We start from the raw sequence: 18,027 nt of genomic DNA on the forward strand, positions 1-18,027 counted from the left end.
ACTTTGCAATCCCTAAAAATTACGGACACTTTTTGGAATTATCTCTCTCTACATTTGTGCATTTCCATTTTAGATATATACTTTTTTCATACAAAATAACGTGAATTTTCACTTTTCCCTTAATCACGTAAACAGAGATAAACAGGCAAATAGATCACAACAAAATGAAATATTTAGAGTTTATGTATGCAAAAAACTTAAAACAACAACAAATGTAAGTAAAGAAAGTTCAACCCTAATAGCTTGGAATTTTATAAGAAAGAGATTTCTAATTGACCCTACACATGTTTTAAATATGGATATGCATGCTTGAAACATGTTAAAGAGGCAAATGACCTATGGGATCTGGACCTCATGAAATTCTCAAGTGAATGTGCGGTGGGATATTTACCTGAGTCAAACAAGCCATTATTATGCCCATTTACAAAAATGTTGAGCTACCAATCATAGATAATTTTCATGTGATTTATCCGTTAATCATGCATAATGCTCTATATGTTTTTAACAAATGACTTATCGATTAGGAGTCAACTCTCAATTATAAATCCTCCGCCTCCCCCTTTTACCGACGATTGCGAATCCTAAATTATTAATATTAGAAAGAGTTTGCAATCCATAAAAATTACGGACACTTTTTGGTATTATCTCTCTCAACATTTGGGCATTTCCAATTTAGATGTATACCTTTTTTCTTAAATCAAAACCTGAGTTTTCACTTTTCCCTTAATCTCAAAACAAATAGATAAAAAGGCAAATAGATCACAATAAAATGAAAGTTTTAAAGTTTATGTCTACAAAACAAGTCAAACAAGTCATTATTTTGCCCAATTAAATAAAAGCTGACCTAACAATCATAGATAATTGTAATGTGATTTATTGGTCAATCATGCGTCACGGGCTATATTTTTTTAAGAAATGACTTTTGGATTGGGAGTCAACACTCAGTTAAAAATCCCCCGCCTCCCCCTTTTCCTGACGATTGCGAAACCGAATACATAAAATCAAGAAAGAGTTTGCAATCCTTAAAAAATTTGGGCACTTTTTGGAATTATTGCTCTCTACAATTGTGCATTTCCATTTTAAATGTATACTTTTTTCTTAAATAAAAAGTTGAGTTTTCACTTTTCCCTTTGTCTCAGAAATAAAAAAATAAAAAGGCAAATAGATCACTTCAAAATGAAAATTTTAGTGTTTTTGGATGCAAAAAATTTAAAACAACAACAAATGTTAGTAGAGAAAATTTATTCACACACCACAAATGAAAACATAAGTTTTAATATCCAAGTTTGGGTATTCCACTAGTTCAACCCTAATAGCTTGAAATTATTTAAGAAAGAGATTTCTAATTGTTCCTACACATGTTTTAAATGTGGATATGCATGGTTGAAACATGTTAAAGATGCAAATGACTTATGGGATCCAAACCACATTGAATTCCTAAGTGAACATGTGGTGGGATATTTAGCCGAGTCAGACAAGCCATTAGTTTGCCCATTTACGAAAAAGATGACCTAACAATCATAGATGATTGTAAAGTGATTTATCGGTCAACCATGTGTAACGAGCTTTATTTTTGTGAGAAATGCCTTATGGATTGGGATTCAACACTCAGTTAAAAATCCCCCACCTCTCCCTTTTCCCGACGATTACGAACCGAATACATAAAAACAAGAAAGAGTTTGCAATCCTAAAAAATTTCGGGCACTTTTTGGAATTATCGCACTCTACAATTGTGCATTTCCATTTTAGATGTATACTTTTTTCTTAAATCAAAACTTGAGTTTTCACTTTTCCCTTTGTCTCGTAAACAAAAAAATAAAAATGCAAATAGATCACATCAAAATGAAAATTTTAGTGTTTTTGGATGCAATAAAATTTAAACAACAACAAATGTAAGTAAAGAAAATTTATTCACACACCACAAATTAACAAAAAAGTTTTGATATCCAAGTTTGAGTATTCCACTAGTTCAACCCTAATAGCTTGAAATTATTTAAGAAAGAGATTTCTAATTGTTCCTACACATGTTTTAAATGTGGATATGCATGGTTGAAACATGTTAAAGATACAAATGACTGATTGAATCCAAACCACATTAAATTCCTAAGTGAACATGTGGTGTGATATTTACCCGAGTCAGACAAGCCATTATTTTTCCCTTTTACAAATGAGGTGACCTAACAATCATAGATGATTGTATAGTTATTTTTCGGTCAATCATGTGTAACACACTTTATTTTTGTGAGAAATGCCTTATGGATTGGGAGTCAACACTGAGTTAAAAATCCCCTGCCTCCCCCTTTTCCCGACGATTGCGAAATCGAATACATAAAAACAAGAAAGAGTATGCAATCCTTAAAACTTTTGGCACTTTTTGGAATTATCGGTCTCTACAATTGTGCATTTCCAGTTTAGATGTATACTTTTTTCTTAAATTAAAACTTGAGTTTTCACTTTTCCCTTTGTCTTGTAAACAAAAAAATAAAAAGGCAAATAGATCACATTAAAATGAAAATTTTAGTGTTTTTGGATGCAAAATATTTAAAACAACTACAAATGTGAGTAAAGAAAATTTATTCACACACCACAAATTAACACAAAAGTTTTGATATCCAAGTTTGGGTATTCCACTAGTTTAACCCTAATAGCTTGAAATTTTTTAAGAAAGAGATTTCTTATTCTTCCTACACATGTTTTAAATGTGGATATGCATGGTTGAAACATGTTAAAGATGCAAATGACTTATGGGATCCAAACCTCATTAAATTGCCAAGTGAACATGTGGTGGGATATTTACCCGAGTCAAATAAGCCATTATTTTGCCCATTTACAAAAAAAGTGACCTAACAATCATAGATGATTGTAAAGTGATTTATCGGTCAATCATGTGTAACGGGCTTTATTTTTTAGAGAAATGCCTTATGGATTGGGAGTCAACACTCAGTTAAAAATCCCCTGCCTCCCCTTTTCCCGACTATTACAAAACCTAATATTCAAAAACTAGAAAGAGTTTGCAATCTGATAAAATTTCGGACACTTTTTGGAATTATCTCTCTCTACATTTGTGCCTTTCTGTTTTAGATGTATACTTTTTTCTTAAATCAAAACTCGATTTTTCAAATTTCGCTTTTTCTCGTAAATAAAGAGATAAAAAGGAAAATAGATCACAACAAAATGAAAATTTTAGAGTTTATGTAAGCGAAAATTTTAAACAACAAAAAATGTATGTAAAAAAAATTTATTCACACACCACAAATGAACACAAAAGTTTTGATATCCAAGTTTGGAAAATTCCACAAGTTTAACCCTAAGAGCTTGGAATTTTATAAGAAAGATATTTCTAATTGACCCTACACATGTTTTAAATATGAATATGCATGCTTGTAATATTTTAAAGATGCAAATGACCTTATGGGATCCAAACCTCATTAAATTCTCAAGTGACCGTGCGTTGGGATATTTACCTGAGTCAAACAAGCTACTATTTTGACCATTTACTAAAACACTGACCTAACAATCATAGATGATTGTAAAGTGATTTATCCATCAATTATGCTTAATGATCTATATTTTAGTAAGAAATGACTTATGGATTGGGAGTCAATACTCGGTAAAAAATCCCCCGCCTCCCCGTTTTCCCAACGATTGTGAAACCCCATATTTAAAAACAAGAAAGAGTTTGCAATCCCTAACAATTACGGACACTTTTTCAAATTATCTTTATTTACATTTTTGCATTTCTATTTTAGAGGTATACTTTTTTCTTATATCAAAACCTGAGTTTTCACTTTTCCCTTTATCCCGTAAAGAAAGAGATAAAAAGGTAAATAGACCAGAACGAAATAAAAATTCTAGAGTTTATGTACGCAAAAAATTTAAAACAACAACAAATGTACGTAAAGAAAATTTATTCACACACCAAAAAGGAACATAAAAGTTTTCATATCCATGTTTAGGAAATTCCACAAGTTCAACCCTAATAGCTTGGAATTTCATAAGAAACAGATTTCTAATTGATCCTACACATGTTTTAAATATAGATATGCATGCTTGAAACATGTTAAAGATGCAAATGACTTTTGAGATCCAAACCACATTAAATTCTAAAGGGAACGTGTGGTAGGATATTTACCCGAGTCAAACAAGCTATTGTTTTGCCCATTTACAAAAAAGCTAACCTAGTGATTTATCGGTCATTCTTGTGTAACGGGCTATATTTTTGTGAGAAATGCCTTATGGATTGGGAGTCAACACTCACTTAAAAATCCCCCGCATCCCCTTTTCCTTGCGATTGTGAAACCTAATATATAAAAACTAGAAAGAGTTTGCAATCCCTAAAAATTACAAACACTTTTTGGAATTATCTCTCTTTACATTTGTGCATTTGCATTATAGATGTAAACTTTTTTTTAAAATCAAAACTTGAGTTTTCACTTTTCCCTTTAACTCGTAAATAAAGATATTATAAGGTAAATAGATGACAACAAAATGAAAATTTTACACTTTATGTATGGAAAAAATTGTAAACAATGACAAATGTAAGTAAAGAAAATGTATTCACACACCACAAATGAATACAAAAGTTTTGATATCCAAGTTTGGGAAATTCCACTAGTTTAACCCTAATAGCTTGAAATTTTATAAGAAAGAGATTTCTAATTGATCCTACGCATGTTTTAAATATGGATATGCATGTTAGAAACATATTAAAGATGCAAATGACTTATTGGATCCTAACCTCATTAAATTCTCAAGTGAACGTGTCGTGGGATATTTTCCTGAGTCAAACAAACCCTTATTTTGCTCATTTACAAAATAGCTGACCTAACAATCATAGATGATTATAAAGTGATTTATTAGTCAATCATGCATAATGGTCTATATTTTTGTAAGAAGTGACTTATGGATTGGGAGTCAACACTTAGTTAAAAATCCCCGGCCTGCCCCATTTCCCGACGATTGCGAAACCTAATATATAAAAACATGAAAGAGTTCGCAATCCCCAAAAATTACAGGCACTTTGTGGTATTATCTCCCTCTACGTATCTGCATTTCCATTTAAGATGTATACTTTTTAGTTAAATCAAAACTTGAGTTTTCACTTTTCCCTTTATCTCGTAAACAATGAGATAAAAAGGCCAATATATCACAACAAAATCAAAATTTTATATTTTATGTATGTAAAAAATTTAAAACAACAACAAATGTAAGTAAAGAAAATTTATTCACACACCACAAATGAACACAAAAGTTTTGATATCCAAGTTTGGGAAATTCCACTAGTTCAACCCTAATTGCTAGGAATTTTATAAGAAAGAGATTTCTAATTGATCCTACACATGTTTTAAATATTGATATGCATGCTTGAAAGATGTTAAAGATGCAAATGACCTATAGGATCCAAACCTCATTAAATTCTCAAGTGAACATGCGATGGGATATTTACCTAAGTAAAATTAGCCATTATTTTGCCCATTTACAAAAAAGCTGACCTAACAATCATAGATGATTGTAAAGAGATTTATCGGTCAATCATGCGTAACGGGCTATATTTTTGTGAGAAATACCTTATGGATTGAGCGTCAAAACTTAGTTAAAAATCTCCCGCCTCCCCTTTCCTCTATGATTACGAAACCTAATATGTAAAAACTAAAAAGTATTTGCAATCCCTAAAAATTATGGACACTTTTTGGAATTATCTTTCTCTACATTTTTGCATTTCCATTTTAGATGTAAAATTTTTTCTTAAATCACAAATTGAGATTTCACTTTTCCCTTTATCTTGTAAATAAAGAGATAAAAAGGAAAATAGATCACAACAAAACTCAAATTTTAGAGTTTATGTATGCAAAATATTTCAACAACAACAAATGTAAGTAAAGAAAATTTATTCACACACCACAAATGAACATAAAAGTTTTGATATCCAAGTTTCGGAAATTCTACTAGTTCAACCCTAATAGCTTCGAATTTTATAAGAAAGAGATTTCTAATTGATCCTACACATGTTTTGAATATAGATATGCATGCTTGAAAAAAGTTAAAAATGCAAATGACCAATGGGATGCAAGCCTCATTAAATTCTCAAGTGAACGTGCGTTCGGATATTTACCCGAGTCAAACATGCCACTATTTTGTGCATTTACAAAAAAACTGACCTAACAATCATAGATGATTGTAAAGTGATTTATCAGTCAATCATACGTAACGGGTTATATTTTTGTAAGAAATGACTTATCGATTGGGAATCAACACTCAATTAAAATTCCCCCGCCTCCTCCTTTTCCCGACGATTGCGAAACCTAATATATAAAAACAAGAAAGATTTTGCAACCCCTAAAAAGTATAGAAACTTTTTTCAATTATCTCTCTCTACATTTGTGAATTTCCATTTTAGATATATTCTTTTTTCTTAAATCAAAATGTGAGTTTTTACTTTTCCCTTTATCTCGTAAAAAAAGAGATAAAAAGGCAAATAGATCACAACAAAATGAAAATTTTGTTGTTTATGTATGTAAAAAATTTAAAACAACGACAAATGTAAGTAAAAAAAATTTATTCACAACCACAAATGAACACAAAAGTTTTGATATCCAAGTTTGGGAAATTCCACTAGTTCAACCCTAATAGCTTGGAATTTTATAAGCAAGGGATTTATGTTGAATTTGTAGAAAAGGAAAATACTTCATTGACATCAATAACTTGTTGTAATCAGAGTACATGAACATCTATTTATAATAGAGGAAGGTTGTAGAGACCAATTACAATAAAACTACCCTTGTCCCAATTACACCCAAACTCTAACACCTAAGGTAAGTCCTAACATAATTAAATAACTCAATATAGATAAAAGACAAATAGAACTCAAAATAAAACTCTTCTTGGTCGTGACCATAAGATAAAGATACTTTTGTGAGTCCTTCTTGATCTTCCAACTAATGTGATGAGGATGCCAACTCATGGTAATCATTGTGAGTCCTACTTCTTATGGGCTTGGGCCCATCTTGTGGGCCTTCCTTGGTTATGTGGCCCATGTGATGATAATCTTACATATGTGGGCCTTCCTTGGTTGTTTGCGCTTGAGCTTATCTTCCAACACTCCCCCTCAAGCTGGGGGTGAGAGAACAACATGAACTCCCAGCTTTCTGCAAATGATGTATAAAATATTTTTGTATAAAATGGCACATCTTCCAACATTCCCCTTCACGTTGTTGGGTCCTTCCATGAGGCCCTGTGCATTATATAAGTGAGAGTGAAAATCACTCCTAGCCGCTAAGCCATTGTTCCATAATCCAGTCTTAATGCTTGATGTAGGGCACACTCCACTGCTATCAGTAGTGTGTCTATCGGCATTGCTCTGAAGTGTCCACCACTGTGTCCCTCCACAGGAAAACGACTCTCAAGTGGTGGGAGACTTAAAAGCCATTATAGGGGGGGATAACTTAGATTTAATCATAAGTTCCTCTGTCATGGACTTCCAACCACAAATAAATTTCATCTTTTTTTATGGGGATGGAGTTCCCTCCGTCATGGACTTCCAACCACAAATAATTTTCATCTTTTTGACGGGGATGAAGTTCCTCCATTGTGGACTTCCAACCGCAAATAATTTTCATCTTTTTTATGGGGATGAAGTTCCTTCGTCCTGGACTCCCAACCACAAATAATTTTCATCTTTTTGATGGGGTAAAATAAATGATGACATGAAGCCACCTCTTCTTAAATAATAATGTCCCAAAAGAGACATAATAGCAGTAACTGTATATAACATGACCATCTTCCAACACATATAACACGAGCAATAATAAACTTTGTAAAAGAACCCATGAAATAATCGAATATAAAATTTTCTTCATTAATGCACAAGCTTCATCTTTTGTACTCCACCTTTCTTGAATACTTTGGTCACATAAACTTATCCACAACATAAACAATAAAATATCTCTTTCTTGTACTTCTTCTACTTCTCCCCCTCAAGCTGGGATGTAATGGCAGTGATCCCAGCTTGAACCAAATATCATAGATGTACCAATAGGCCCAAATAACAAAGTTGTATAAATAAGCCCTCAAACCAGGGAGAAGTGAGATATTTTCCAGATATATCAACTCAAAAAGTGAAGTAAAAAAATTTGCATAAATTCGGATTTTTCAATACAACAAAATTCCTACATGACCTTTGATTCTTCCAATTCTAATGTCTTTCAATATAGATCAGTTTGACATGAAATTTTGTCTATCTGAAACTAGACTTAAATACCTTTCATCTAATTATAACTTTACTTCATAAAATATAATTTTTAGAAGACAAACGATCTGATATATTTCGATCTCTATCTTCTGGCCGAACAAAATATTGTTTCTCCTGTTTTTCTTGAAGAACCAATGACTCTTCAAAGATCAATATCTCCTTACAAAAAATTCATACCGAAGATTGGTTGAATAGGTAAGAAAATAGACTTATACATATTTATTTTGATATATAATTTTCCATCTAAAGTCTCTTTCTTGATAGCATAAAATACCTCGGAGTTGATGCTTTATGTGGCCACTTGAACCTCTTTTTCAATCTGACCTTTGTTGATTCAAATATCAATTTTTCTTCGTAGATAACTCAGATAAAATATTGATTGAAAAGGTAAAAGAATAGACTTAAAATATTTATTTTGATATATATTTCTTCATATAAAGTCTAGTTCTTGATAGCATAAAATACCTCGGAACCTTAAGCTTTCTGTTGCTGCTTGAATCTTTTTACAATCTGACCTTTGCTCTTTCAAATATTGATATCTCTCAGTAGATGACTCCGATCAGAAAAAAATCATTCTACTTTGGAAAGTAGACTCAAATATCTTTCCGTCAATATATAATTTGAAATATGAAAAACTACGTATAGAGGAAAAAACCCAAAGAAAACTATGACTGCAGGGACTGAAAAAAATAACTACGAACCTAGACCTAGGGTTCAGGCTTTAGAGAAAAAGATCACATTACCTTCGTGAGTTGACCAAGTCAACTCACAGAACTTGCTCTGATACCATGTTTAATTTATGGAAAATGAAAATACTTCTTTGACATCAATAACTTGTTGTAATCAGAGTACATGAACCTCTGTTTATAATAGAGAAAGGTTACAGAGTCCAATTACAATAAAACTACCCTTGTCCCAATTACACACAAACTCTAACACTTAAGGTAAGTCCTAACATAAATAAATAACTCAATATAGATCAAAGACAAATAGAACTCAAAATAAAACTCTTCTTGGTCGTGACCCTAAGATAAATATACTTTTGTGAGTCCTTCTTGATCTTCCAACTAATGTGATAAGAATGCCTGCTCAAGGTAATCATTGTGGGTCCTACTTCTTAAGGGTTTGGACCAATCTTGTGGGCCTTCCTTGGTCGTTTGGGCTTGAGCCTATCTTCCAAGAATTTCTAATTGATCCTACTCATGTTTTAAATTTGGATATGCATGCTTCAAACATGTTAACGATGAAAATGGCCTATGAGATCTAGACCTTCTTAAATTCTCAAGTGAACGTGTGGTGGAATATTTATCCGAGTCAAATAAGCCATTATTTTTCCAACTTGAAAAAAAGCTTACCTAACTATGATAGATGATTTTAAAGTGATTTATCAGTCAATCATGCGTAAGGGGCTATATTTTTGTAAAAAATGACATATGGATTGGGCATCAACACTCAATTAAAAATTCCCTGCCTCACCTTTTTCCTGGCAATTGTGAAACCTAATATATAAAAACTAGAAAGAGTTTGCAATCCCTTAAAATTAAAGACACTTTTTGGAATTATCTCTCTGTACATTTGTGCATTTCCATTTAGATGTATACTTTTTTCTTAAATCAAAACTTGAGTTTTCACTTTTCCTTCTATCTCTTAAACAAAGAGATAAAAAGACAAATAAATCACTACAAAATAAAAAATTTAGAGTTTATGTATGGAAAAAATTTAAAACAAAAACAAATGTAAGTACAGAAAATTTATTCACACAGCACAAATCAACGCAAAAGTTTTGATATCCAAGTTTGGGAAATTCCACTAGTTCAACCTACTAGCTTGGAATTTTATAAGAAAGAGATTTCTAATTGATCGTACAAATGTTTTAAATATGGATATGCATGCTTGAAACATGTTAAAGATGCAAATGACCTATGGGATCCAAACCTCATTAAATTCTCAAATGAATGTACGGTGGGATATTTACTTGAGTCAAACATGCCATTATTTTGCCCATTAACAAAAATGCTGACCTAACAATCATAGATAATTGTAAAGTGATTTATCGATCAATCATGCGTAACTGGCTATATTTTTGTAAGAAATGACTTATAGATTGGGAGTCAACCCACAGTTAAAAATCCTTCGCCTCCCCATTTTCCTGATGATTGCGAAGCCTAATATATTAAAATTAGAAAGAGTTTGAAATCCCTAAAAATTATAGACACTTTTTGCAATTATCTCTTTCTACAATTTGTGCATTTCAAATTTAGATGTATACCTTTTTCATAAATCAAAACCTAAGTTTTCACTTTTCCCTTTATCTCGTAAACAAAGAGATAAAAAGGCAAATAGATAACAACATAATGAAAATTTTAGAGTTTATGTACGCAAAAAATTTAAAACAACAACAAATGTAAGCAAAAAAAAAAATTATTCACACACCACAAATGAAGACAAAACTTTTGACATCCAAGTTTGGGAACTTCCACTAGTTCAACCCAGTAGCTTGGAATTTTATAAGAAAGATATTTCTAATTGATCCTACGCATTTTTTAAATATGGATATGCATGCTTGAAATATGTTAATGATGCAAAAGACTTATAAGATCCAAACCTCATTGAATTCTCAAATGAACGTGCGATGTGATATTTACCCGAATCAAACAATTCATTATTTTTCCCATTTATAGAAAAGCTGACCAAACAATCATATATGAATGTAAAGTGTTTTATGAGTCAATCATGCATAACGGGCTATGTTTTTATAAAAAATGTGTTATGGTTATGGAGTCAACACTCAGTTAAAAATCCCCCGCTTCCCTCTTTTCCCAACAATTGCGAAACATAATATATAAAAACAAGAAAGAGTTTGCAATCCTTAAAAATTACGGGCACTTTTGGGAATTATCACTCTCTACATTTCTGCATTTCCATTTTAGATGTATACTTTTTTGTTAAATCAAAACTTGAGTTTTCACTTTTCCCTTTATCTCGTAAACAGAGGTAAAACGACAAATAGATCACAACAAAATGAAAATTTTAGAGTTTATGTATGCAAAAAAATTAAAACAACAACAAATGTAAGTAAGTTCAACCCTAATAGCTAGGAATTTTATAAGAAAGAGATTTCTCATTAACCCTACACTTGTTTTAAATATGGATATGCATGGTTGAAACATGTTAAAGATGCAAATGACCTCAGGATCCAGAGCGCATGAAATTCTCAAGTGAACATGCGGTAGGTTATTTACCCGAGTCAAATAAGAGATTTTTATTCCCATTTACAAAAAAAGCTGACCTAAAAATCATAGATGATTGCATTCTGATTTATCGGTCAATCATGCGTAATGGTCTATATTTTTGTAAGAAATGACTTTTCGATTAGGAGTCAACACTCAGTTAGAAATCCTCTGCCACCCCCTTTTCTAGATGATTGCAAAACCTAATATATAAAAATTAGAAAGAGTTTGCGCTCCCCAAAAATTACGGACACTTTTTTGAATTATCTCTCTCAACATTTGTACATTTCCAATTTTGATGTATACATTTTTCTTAAATCAAAACCTGAGTTTTCACTTTTCCCTTTATGTTGAAACAAAGAGATAAAAAGGCAAATAGATAACAACAAAATAAAAATTTTAGAGTTTGTATATGCAAAAAATTTGAAAAAACAACAAATATAAGTAAATAAAATTTATTAACACACCACAAATGTACACAAAAGTTTTGATATTAAAGTTTCAAAAATTCCACTAGTTCAACCCTAATAGTTTGGAATTTTAGAAGAAAGAGATTTTTAATTGATCCTACACATATTTTAAATATGGATATACATGCTTGAAACATGTTAAAGAACATGTTAAAGATGCAAATGACCTACGGGATCCAAACCTCATTAAATTCTCAAGTGAACGTGCGGTGGGATATTTATCCGAGTCAAACAAGTCATTATTTTGCCCATTTAAATAAAAGGTAACGTAGCAATCATAGATGATTGTAATGTGATTTATCAGTCAATCATGCGTAACGGGCTATATTTTTGTAAGAAATGACTTATGAATTGGGAGTCAACACTCAGTTAAAAATTCCCTGCCTCCCCCTTTTCCCGACAATTACGAAACCGAATACATAAAAACAAGAAAGTGTTTGCAATCCCTAAAATTTTTGGGCATTTTTTGGAATTATCTCTCTGTAAATTTGTGCATTTCCATTTTAGATGTAAACTTTTTTCTTAAATCAAAACTTGAGTCTTCACTTTTCCCTCTATCTCTTAAACAAAGAGATAAAAACGCAAATAGATAACTACAAAATAAAAATTTTAGAGTTTATGTATGCAAAAAATTTTAAAAACAACAAATGTAAGCAAAGAAAATTTATTCGCACACCAAAAATGAACGCAAATGTTTTGATATCCAAGTTTAGGAAATTCCACTAGTTCAACCCTAACAGCTTGGAATTTTATAAGAAAAAGATTTCTAATTGATCCTACACATGTTTTAAATATGGATATGCATGCTTGAAACATTTTAAAGATGCAAATGACCTATGGGATCCAGACCTCATTAAATTCTTAGGTGAACGTGTGGTGGGATATTTACTCGAGTCAAACATGCCATTATTTTGCCTATTAACAAAAAAGCTGACCTAACAATCATAGATGATTGTAAAGTCATTTATCAGTCAATCATGTGTAATGGGCTATATTTTTGTTAGAAATGACTTATGGATTTGGAGTCAACCCTCAGTTAAAAATCCTCTGTCTCCCCCTTTTCTCGACGATTGCGAAACCTAATATATAAAAATTAGAAAGAGTTTGAAATCCCTAAAAATTACAGACACTTTTTGGAATTATCTCTTTCTACATTTGTGCATTTCTAATTTAGATGTATACCTTTTTCATAAATCAAAACCTGAGTTTTCACTTTTCCCTTTATCACGTAAATAAAGAGATAAAAAGGCAAATAGATAACAACATCATGAAAAATTTAGAGTTTATGTACGCAAAAAATTTAAAACAACAACAAAAGTAAGCAAAAAAAATTTATTCACACACCACAAATGAAGACAAAACTTTTGACATCCAAGTTTGGGAACTTCCACTAGTTCAACCCTTGTAGCTCTGAATATTATAAGAAAGAGATTTCTAATTGATCCTATGCATGTTTTAAATATGGATATGCATGCTTGAAATATGTTAAAGATGCAAAAGACTTATAAGATCCAAACCTCATTAAATTCTCAAGTAAACGTGAAATGGGATATTTACCCGAGTCAAACAAGCCATTATTTTTCCCATTTACAGAAAAGCTGACCAAACAATCATAAATGATTGAAAAGTGTTTTATCGGTCAATCATGCGTAATAGCCACCTTTTGATAAAATATGAGTTATGGATATGGAGTCAACACTCAGTTAAAAATCCCCTGCTTCCCCCTTTTACCGACAATTGCGAAACTTAATATATAAAAACAAGAAAGATTTAGACATCCCTAAAAATTTTGGCCACTTTTTGGAATTATCACTCTCTACATTTCTGTATTTCCCTTTTAGAAGTATACTTTTTTGTTAAATCAAAACTTGAGTTTTCACTTTTCCCTTTATTTCGTAAACAAAGAGATAAAAAGGCAAAGAGATCACAACAAAATCAAAATTTTATAGTTTATGTATGCAAAAAATTTAAAACAAAAACGAATGTAAGTAAAGAAAATTTATTCTCACACCACAAATGAACACAAAAGTTTTGATATCCAAGTTTGGGAAATTCCACTAGTTCAAACCTAATAGCTTGTAATTTTAGAAGAAAGTGATTTCTAATTGATCCCACACATGTTTGAAATTTGGATATGCATGCTTGAAAAATGTTAAATATTCAAATGACATATGGGATCCAAAGCTCATTAAATTCTCAAGTGAATGTGCGGTGGGATAGTTACCTGAGTCAAACAAGCAATTATATTGCCCATTTAAAAAAAAATCTGACCTAACAATCATTGATGATTTTAAAGTGATTCATCAGTCAATCATGCGTAATGGGCTATATTTTTTTAAGAAATGACTTATGGATTGGGAGTCAACATTCAGTTAAAAATTACCCACGTCCCCCTTTCCCCGACGATTACGAAACCTAATAGATAAAAGCAAGAAAAAGTTTGCAATCCTGAAAAATTACAAGCACCTTTTGGAATTATTTCTCTCTACAATTGTGCATTTCTTTTTAGATGTATACTTTTTTCTTAAAACAAAACTTGAGTTTTCACTTTTCCCTTTATCTCATAAACAAAGAGATAAAAAGGCAAATAGATCACAACAAAATGAAAATTTTAGAGTATATGTATGTTAAAAATTTAAAACAACAACAAATGTAAGTAAATAAAATTTATTCACACACCACAAATGAACACAAAATTTTTTATATCCAAGTTTGGGAAATTCCACTAGTTCAACCCTAATAGCTTGAAATTTTATCAGAATGAGATTTCTAATTGTTCCTACACATGTTTTAAATATGGATAAGCATTCTTGAAACATGTTAAAGATGCAAATGACTTATGGGATCCAAACTTCATTAAATACTCAAGTGAACATGAGGCAGTATATTTACCCTAGTCAAACAAGCCATTATTTTGCCTGTTTCAAAAAAAAGCTAACCAAACAATCATCGATGATTGTGAAGTGAATTGTGGGCCAATCATGCGTAAAGGGATATAGTTTTGTTAGAAATGCCTTCTAGATTGGGAGTCAACACTCAGTTAAAAATCCCATGCCTCCCCCTTTTTTCGAAGATTGTGAAACCTAATATATATAAACTAGAAAGAGTTAGCAAACCCTAAAACTTACGGAAGCTTCTTGAGATTATCTCTCTCTACATTTGTGCATTTCCATTTTAGAAGTATACTTTTTTCATAAATCAAAACATGAGTTTTCACTTTTCCCTTTATCTTGTAAACAGAGATAAAAAGGTAAAAAGATCACAACAAAATGAAAATTTTAGAGTTTATGTATGCAAAAACATTCAAACAACAACAAATGTAAGTAAAGAAAGTTCAACCCTAATAGCTAGGAATTTTATAAGAAAGTGATTTCTAATTTATTCTACACATATTTTAAATATGGATATGCCTGCTTAAAACATGTTAAAGATGCAAATGACCTATGGGATCCAGACCTCATGAAATTCTCAAGTGAACGTGCGGTGGGTTATTTAGCCGAGTCAAATAAGAGATTTTTATGCCCATTTACAAAAAACGCTGACCTAAAAATCATAGATGATTATCATGTGACTTATCGATCAAACATGCGTAATGGTCTATATTTTTGTAAGAAATGACTTATCGATTAGGAGTCAACACTTAGTTAGAAATCCTCCGCCACCCCCTTTTCCCAACGATTGCGAAACCTAATATATAAAAATTAGAAAGGGTTTGCAATCCCAAAAAATTACATACACTTTTTTGAATTATCTCTCTCAACATTTGTGTATTTCCAATTTAGATGTATACTTTTTTCTTAAATCAAAACCCGATTTTCACTTTTCCCTTTGTCTCGAAACAAAGAGATAAAAAGGCAAATAGATCACAACAAAATAAAAATTTTAGAGTTTGTGTATGCAAAAATTTGAAACAAAAACAAATGTAAGTAAATTAAATTTATTCACACACCACAAATGAACACAAAAGTTTTGATATCCAAGGTTGGGGAATTCCACTAGTTCAACCCTAATCGTTTGGAATTTTAGAAGAAAGAGATTTCTAATTGATCCTACAAATATTTTAAATATGGATATATATGCTTTAAACATATTAAAGATGCAAATGACCTATGGGATCCAAACCTCATTAAATTCTCAAGTGAACGTGTGGTGGGATATTTACCCGAGCCAAACAAGTCATTATTTTGTCCATTTAAATAAAAGGTAACCAAGCAATCATAGATGATTGTAATGTGATTTATCGGTCAATCATGCGTAATGGGCTATATTTTTGTAAGAAATGACTTATGGATTGGGAGTCAACACTCAGTTAAAAATTCCCCGCCTCCCCTTTTTCCCGACAATTATGAAACCGAATACATAAAAACAAGAAAGAGTTTCCACTCCCTAAAATTTTCTGGCACTTTTTGGAATTATCTCTCTCTACAATTTTGCATTTCCTTTTTAGATGCATACTTTTTTCTGAAATCAAAACTTGAGTTTTCACTTTTCCCTTTATCTCGTAAACTAAAAAATAAAAAAGGCAAATAGATCATAGAAAAATGAAAAATTAAAACAACAACAAATGTTAGTAAATAAAATTTATTCACACACCACAAATGAACACAAGTTTTGATATCCAAGTTTGGGAAATTCCACTAGTTCAACACTAATAGCTGAAATTTTTTAAGAAAGAGATTTCTAATTGTTCTTACACATGTTTTAAATATGGATATGCATGCTTGAAACATGTTAAAGATGGAAATGACTTGTGGGATCCAAACCACATTAAATTCTCAAGTGAACGTGCGGTGGGATATTTACCCAAGTCAAACAAGCCATTATTTTGCCCATTTACAAAAAAATGCTGACCTAACAATCATAGATGATTGTAAAGTGATTTATCGGTCAATCATGCGTAACAGGCTATATTTTTTTGAGAAATGCCTTATGGATTGGGAGTCAACACTCAGTTAAAAATCCCATGCCTCACCTTTTCCCGATGATTAAAAAACCTAATATACAAAAACTAGAAAGAGTTTGTAATCCCTAACTTTTCTCGACATTTGTGAAACTAAATACATAAAAACAAAAAAGAGTTTGCAATCCATAAAAATTTTGGGCACTTTTTAGAATTATTTCTCTCTACAGTTGTGCATTTCCATTTTAGATGTATACTTTTTTTTAAAATCAAAACTAGAGTTTCACTTTTCCCTTTATGTCGTAAATGAAAAAAGAAAAAAGGCATATATATATCACAGCAAAATGAAAATTTTAGAGTTTATGTATGCAAAAAATTTAAAACAACAACAAATGTAAGTAAATAAAATTTATTGACACACCAAAAATGAAGACAAATGTTTTGATATCCAATTTTGGGATCCAAACCTCATGAAATTCTCAAGTGAACATGCGGTGGTATATTTACCCTTGTCAAACAAGCCATTATTTTGCCCATTTACGGAAAAGCCAACCTAACAATCATAGATGATTGTAAAGTGATTTAACAGGCAATCATGCGTAATGGGATATATTTTTGTTAAAAATGACTTGTGGATTGGGAGTCAACACTCAGTTAAAAATCCTCCACCTCCGCCTTTTCCTGACGATTGTAAAACCTAATATATAAAAACTAGAAAGAGTAAGCAATCCCTAAAAATTACGGAAACTTTTTGGAATTATCTCTATCTTCATTTGTGCATTTCCATTTTAGATGTATACTTTTTTCATAAATGAAAACGTGATTTTTCCCTTTTCCCTTTATCTAATAAATAGAGATAGAAAGGCAAATAGATCACAACAAAATGAAAATTTTAGAGTTTATGTATGCAAAAAAACTAAAACAACAACAAATGTAAGTAAATAAAGTTCAACCCTAATCGCTAGGAATTTTATAAGAAAGAGATTTCTAATTAACCCTTCACATAGTTTAAATTGAGATATACATGCTTGAAACAAGTTAAAGATGCAAATGAGCTATGGGATCCAAACCTCATTAAATTCTCAAGTGAACGTGCGGTGGTATATTTACCCTAGTCAAACAAGCCATTATTTTGCCCATTTATAGAAAAGCTAACTCAAACCGGCCAACTCGAAAAAA

Source organism: Aristolochia californica, unplaced genomic scaffold (genome assembly GCF_029961685.1).
Source record: "Aristolochia californica isolate CCGP_79_NKW_82.1479 unplaced genomic scaffold, dmAriCali1.0.hap1 SCAF_6, whole genome shotgun sequence".
Taxonomy (NCBI): Eukaryota; Viridiplantae; Streptophyta; class Magnoliopsida; order Piperales; family Aristolochiaceae; genus Aristolochia; species Aristolochia californica.